The sequence below is a fragment of the Tympanuchus pallidicinctus genome, unplaced genomic scaffold (assembly GCF_026119805.1).
Source record: "Tympanuchus pallidicinctus isolate F22 unplaced genomic scaffold, pur_lepc_1.0 scaffold4, whole genome shotgun sequence".
Taxonomy (NCBI): domain Eukaryota; kingdom Metazoa; phylum Chordata; class Aves; order Galliformes; family Phasianidae; genus Tympanuchus; species Tympanuchus pallidicinctus.
The window spans coordinates 43,543,309-43,550,141 of record NW_026294758.1 but is presented as its reverse complement, the minus strand read 5'-3'; positions in this window follow the sequence as shown (position 1 = coordinate 43,550,141).

Here is a 6,833-nt window from a genome sequence, read left to right as displayed (position 1 = left end):
TCTTCCAAACATTTTCTGTTTTATTTGCTTTGATTTTTTAGAGTAAGGAACATGCAGAAGAGTACAGTTTCTGAAACTACCCTACTAAACTGTCAGTCAGCTGAACAGTTCCTCTGCATGCTGCTACAAAAAGTTCTGAGAAACATATTGGATTTTATTGCTTCAGTATAACTTGTTAGAAGGACTGGAAGTTGGTCTTCTCTCATAAAAGTTAAACAAAAGCTGTTGCCATTTGCAAGGGTATTTTTGGCTCTTGTGTGAAATACATGGAATGCTTTCATTGGACTCTGTCAGAATTATGTGACTAAAGACCCTGGATTTCTAGGCTACACAGGGGTGGGTGAGTTTTCAGTATCACTGGAAATCCTTAACTTTGTAGAAAAATATTAAATTTATTTATTTATTTGTTTGTTTGCTTGTTTGTTTGTTTTGGAAGCAAAGAACCTGAAACCAAATGATAATATCTTACAATAACAACACTCTTAATTATTCTGCATCTGGACAAGCAAGAACTACCCTAACTAGAATCAGCTTCCTAAATGAGGACACCCATCCCCCACTTAATTCATTTTGCAGACAGAGACGTGATGCAAACAGATCTCAAGTAATTTTCCCAGTGTTCAGAAGGTCTCTTGAATCCCAGTATTTTTAGGCTATTTGTGCCAGGCTGATGAACCTAGCTTGCTCTTTTGATTGTTCTCTCTTCTCCAGGACCAAAGACATCTTCAAGTAACATTTCTACTTCAATATGGCAGAAACTAAAAATTATCTTCTCGGGTTTTCTCTAGTGTGCTAGATATGTTTCATTGTAGACACCAGGTGGTTTTTCTCAACTCACTACACAGGCCAGAATTTTATCAGAATAAAGCATGTCGCTCTTGTCTGCATGTAACTTATTCAGCAGCAAAAGCGAAAATGGCTCCAAAATTCCAAAGTGGCCCTGTTTGGAAATTGAACTGGAATAAAACAGTAACACTATTTCACAGCAAAGGCTGTCCTCAAACTCATCGCATTACGATTAATTTGTGACATTTGAAAAGAAATGAGACAGTTGAGGAATCTAGAAATTCCCCTTGGCAATTCTCACATTTCTTCCTGTGACATGTCAAAACAGCAAGGGATGAGCATGATTCACAGGATGCTGCTATTCTGCTGCTTCCTCATGTGTCTGATCCCACTGCTCTCTGCTGTAGATATAATGTAATCCAACACTTGAGTCTGATATGAGGATTTGAGCACAGCTCTAGGGGAAACAGTATATTTTTTTATTTTCCAGGAAATAAAGCCTTCAATCTGGACTGCATCATTGCTTAGAGTTCTCCTGTTCATTTTCTTTATAAAACTCATCCAAAGTATAAATTTCACAGCACCTAAAGGAGTTCTGTATATGCACTGAAAATATAGTTCACAGGAGTAGATTTTCAGTCAGTGGCTTTGTTGGGCTTGTTTTGCAAGAAGCATTGTGATTAGATTTAAAGCTATTGTACCACGGTCTACAATTTGGCAGGAAAACATTATGATTTTTGTAATATGGGTAAAAGTAAAAAAAATTAAATCACTGAACTTAGAGGTTGTGATGATGCTTGAGTGTTCCTGGGGGTTGCCCACTATTCTACTGTCTTTAGGATTGTTTGAAGCCTTATACAATTGAGGGTAGTAACATCTGAGATATATGCCTACCGTAATCCCTAGGGCATTTATATTAAGTGCAATCAAAGATGAAGTTCACTTTCAGTATGTATTTTTTCAAGTAAAGATTGAAACGTATGAGGGCTGCTCTGAACGCAATGCCTCTTATTTTATTATGTTAGCCCACAACATCAAAGGCAGATGTTGGTGATATGGCAGCAGAGGATGAACCTTACCACCAACATTTCATTACATGATGTTACCATGTGACAGATGGCAGCAGAGGGCCAGACTGACAGATAGCATTTGGTAAAAATAGTGCATATGAAGTTAAGGTATGTAACAATTCCTCCATGAGGAAACAATGACATCCTCTGACATTCATCAGCACTTGCTGGGAACCAAGCAGTGGATGTGAGCACAATGAGTCTGTGGTGGTGTGTTTCAGTCTGTGGTGGTGTGTGACAGTGGGTCACCTCCTCTGCTGCAAATTTTTGCGAGGCATACAAGCTCTTGTTCTTGGTGAAAATGTATAGCTAATGGTGGTTCCTACATTTAAAAAAAACAGTGTTTTGTAGTGGATAATTTTCTCTATCAAATAGTATTGTTTTGCTCTTTGTATTTGTTCTTGTTTCTATAGAAATAAATAAGCAGCATTACTTTCAGAACAACCTACGTGTAACTGGTATCTACAATCTCTACTCAGTGGCTGTAATAGTTAATTAAATAATATATGTATATGTACAAGTATCAGAGAAAGAAGAACAAGGCATTAGATATTCTTGTATGTCCTCTACATGCAGTAATTAATGTCTCTGAAGGCAGCAGGATGTACGAATACAAACTGCTGTGAACAAATTTAAAAACTGGACCTTCTCTGCCTTCAGTTCTGATTCATTTGGCTTCTTTTAAAAGCAAGTGAAACAGCAAGTGCAGCAGTCTCACCTTTTCTCTTGAAACAAAGCCAACAAAATATGAAACTGTGTTTTTGAGTGCTTATTTTTGCTCTCTTTTTCTAGCCAATGGCAAGGAGCTCAACAAAAAGGAAATAATCACTTTTAGAAGGCATCACTGAGACAGTGTGTGAAAACTGACTGAGATGAAACGCCCTGCTCCTTTCTCCACACCTGCAACAATGTTCCTCTGTTCAGAGGACTTTGACCAGAGAGCAATGCATTGCAGCAGCACTTCAGCTGCTGCTGCTGAGATAGCATTTTTACATGCAGGATGCCCACGATAGCCATTGAGGTCTTTCACAGTTCTTTTTCTTAAAAGTGGTTATAGTCTTAAATATGGGGAAAGCCTGCTTTGGGGTGTACTATCCAAGTACTTCCTCTTGCATTTTCCCAGATGAAAGTACTACCATCGGTATGACCTGTTCCTGCTCTGTATGCAAGAACCAGGCTTACTTGGTGGATTTAAATAATGCAGGCACCTTAGTGGTTATTGTTAGGCTTATGCTGTTAGTTCATCCAGCCTTACTCATCTGCAGTGTTTCTTCAGTTCTCAAGTACCTTCATTTCTCCTAATGGACCTACTTGAGAAACTCAGCATTATCCAGCCTCAGTAGGACTCTTACAACGTTGCACCAAATCATGACCAATGAGCATCCAGCTAAAATCACCTCACCCTCCTTTGGGTGTTGGTTTGAATAAACAAATGATGATTGCTTCCTAGAAGCTTTTGACAAAGAATATCATCATTAGTGAGGTAACTGCTTAAAAGCAGGTAAGGCAGGACTCCATTCTACCACACCCTGTGTTCTCATGTACCTGGAACTCTTTTAAATCTCCTGCAACCTTTGAAGAGAAGACAAAGGCCCCACTTCAGTAGCTCTGAACCTTCCAGGGAAGGTCCACTAACAAAAATTACTGATGTAAAGCTTATATACTTCAGAGAGAATGTAGGATTTGTTCAGAACCTAGATTAAAAACACATCTGTTATTGTTTATTCATCAGGATTCCCAGCTCTTTGGCATGAGCAATGCAAAAAACCATTTTCTCCTCATTATACACAGCGCTGTCTTATTCTAACACTTACAAGAAGCATTCTTTATTACTAAGAATCATTTAACCATTTAATAACTTAAAAAAAAAAAAAAAAAAAAAGTGTTTTGTTACATCATGGAAAATAACCACTATAAAACTGACTATCCTCAAGATTTTTTTTTCAGGTCCTCACTCATCCATGGATGTGATATGATGTAACCTCAAGTTAAATATCAACCAAACATTTTGCTGTACTACAGGAACACGTTTGGTATAATCAGCAGAATAAAGAAGCAGAAAACCCAATTGGACCCCAGACACTTGCTGATCACTTTTCAAGATATTCTTCCTAAATAACTTTCATAAAATTGTAAAACTATGCTGACAGCATCTGAGCACTGGCTCAATATGGCTAAGCGTTTAATGTGGTCCAAGGTCCAGATCCATCTGACTGTCCATCCAGCTAAGTGGAAACCATTGAGCAGTCTTTGGATTGAGCTAATATTTACAGCATTATTAAGTCAAATTCATTTTGGATAGCACTCTAGCTGAGGGAGGGCTTGACTATACATGCTCCTTTTGCATATGGCTTCAACAAAATTCAAAACTCTGCAGGATTATATTCCAACTACTTTTCAGCCCTAAGACATCTTGAATACTTTGTTTACTACAAATTAAAAAGAAATGTATTATAAATATGTGTATTATTAAAATTGATGATATAAATAACCTGATACTGCTCATCCCTTATGCATAACATGCCTGTAAATGAATTTGCATTTGTTTTGCAGCTCCTTTTACACTTTGTATTCTAGTATTCCTTGATAAGCATTATCTTTTATAGAAAGGAAAAGTAAGCATAAACTGAAAAACTCTCCTCATAATGCCCTTTTCTGTCTTGTTCAATGACCTTTGACCATATAGCTCCTATGTGATCAGACTCAGCAATCATTTAAGAGCTAAATCCTGCAAAGGATGGTCACAGAAATAAGGATTTTACATTAGAGGCTGAAAAGCAATAACCTGGCTATTCATGAACCTAAGATTCACAAAATCAGGTTGATAATGTAATATTTGGAAAATGCAGGTATGACGTGATGGCACTAAGGTTTACATACAATACTTTCATCCATCTGGACAAACACAGTATCATGTTCCAGATCTCATAGATTTAAGATGTCAATAAAACTACAGAGAAAAATCATTTCAGTACCTCTGGTTTATTTTCAAAGTATTTAACACAACACCCACCCTCCAACTTCTTCTTTTAGGAAATGTAAAACCATGATTTGACTTAAGGGAAGTCTGAAGCAGTGCTCAGTACAGAAATATGAATTAACTTTTATTCCTTGGCTTTTATATCCAGTAAGAGAGGCAGAGGAAACGTTTTAACAGTTGAGTGCCTATACATCAAGAGACTGGATAGATTCATTTCCTGTATACACAAAAATTCACTCTTTGAAAGAGTGAAATATCAAGACTTCTGGATACAGAAATGAAGAAGTGATAGGAGGAGCTAGGGAAGGTAAAAACACTGAAAACACTAGAAAACATTGCTCTACATGGCCTTACTCGAAGAGCAAAGGATTCAAAACAATGCCATATCTCACTTGAAGGGTGGAAAGCACAGTGCAGAAGAGAACAAGAATACTAAAATGAAGATAGTGAATCTATTCCACAGGATGAAAATGGAATTTACACAATGTTTTGTTTACTTAAAGAAAAATCTATGTATTTCCTTGAAAAATAGATTAGTCTACTAATATATCTGACAACCCTGAGGAGCTGAGAGGGTGGATTTAATATATGAATAATTTTTTATCTTTGTAATTTAAGAATAAAGCCATTGATTTGCGTACTGCTATACTAATGCAAAGGGGTGAGAATCACAGCACAAGACAGTAAAGCATAAATTCACAAATGTGTAAGTTACTTTAGTAAGACACTTTACTATCTGAATGTTGCTATCTGGATATAGCAACACTTACTAAAAATTAACATGAAAATTAGGATAGTTTCTGCTCATATCTTCACTTTCATAAAAGATCAAATATATTTGAACCATACTTTTTTTTTTTATAATGAGTTTCTCATATAACAAAGCCTCCTTTCATAGTTCAGTACTGTGGAGACAGTAACATAAACTTTCATTTAATGAGATGTTCATAGTTCACATAGGAAGAGCTTCAGCACAGTCCTTGTTAATTTACAAAACAGTACAAACAATTTTGATTAGGGTATACATAGAAACAGTTCTCTGAGTAGACAGAAATTAAAACAGATCTTTAGAACACTTACTGTGGGAAGGGGGAAGGAGTAAGGACAATTCTGATTCTATGCGTTAGGTTGCTTTGGGTTTTCTTTTCTGATAGGAATATGTAAACTTTTTCTGTCATCTGAACTTAACAGTTCTAGAAAACACAAGGGACAATAAATGCCTTTGCTTACATCTCAATTAAAGGATTTCTAGATGGTGTTGTTACATTGACTAAAAAGGTCCAGGTCTTAAATCAGTGCACTTGAGAAGTTCTCATTCATGCCAACAGGATTTTTGCTTGACTGTACCAAACCCTTCCAAAGTTCTCTGATCAGTAACTCTTACAGTATTGATTAAATTAGCGGACAAGTAATATCTAGATTGTTGTAACTATATTTTGTTTTCCCTCACCACTTCTTGTGGTTGGCCTCACACTCAACACCTCTAATATATAAGAAGTAGCCCTACAGATGGGTCTGGTCACACAGCATGATTCTTGTGTAATGTTTTTTAGTGCTATAACTGTGTTACAGTGCAACACATCATGCCAAGAAATGACACAGTGCTTCTAGCTCTGCTATCAGCACGGCTAGTACATAAATTGTTATCAGAGTTACAGTCACCTGTGCAGTTAACACATTTTGCTTTATAAAGAGTAGAAGGTACAAAAATAATAGTAGTGTGGTGGAATAAGGAGAAATCAGCCTTCCTGCAGTGCAACCTGCTGAAGTGGGAATAACATTTACTCTGTACATACACTCCTAGCCCTGTAAGAAAGTGATCTAAGATCACAGAGCTCTACAAGCTGCCTTTGTTTATTTTTGTTTCTTTTATATTTTTAAATCCTTTTTGTTTTCAGTCTTTTTTTTTTTTTTTTTTTTTTCTCCTTTTTCTTTACTTTGCTTTTACCTGGAAGTTTCTTTTTCCTTTTCTTTTTCCTTTTTCTTTTATTTTCTTC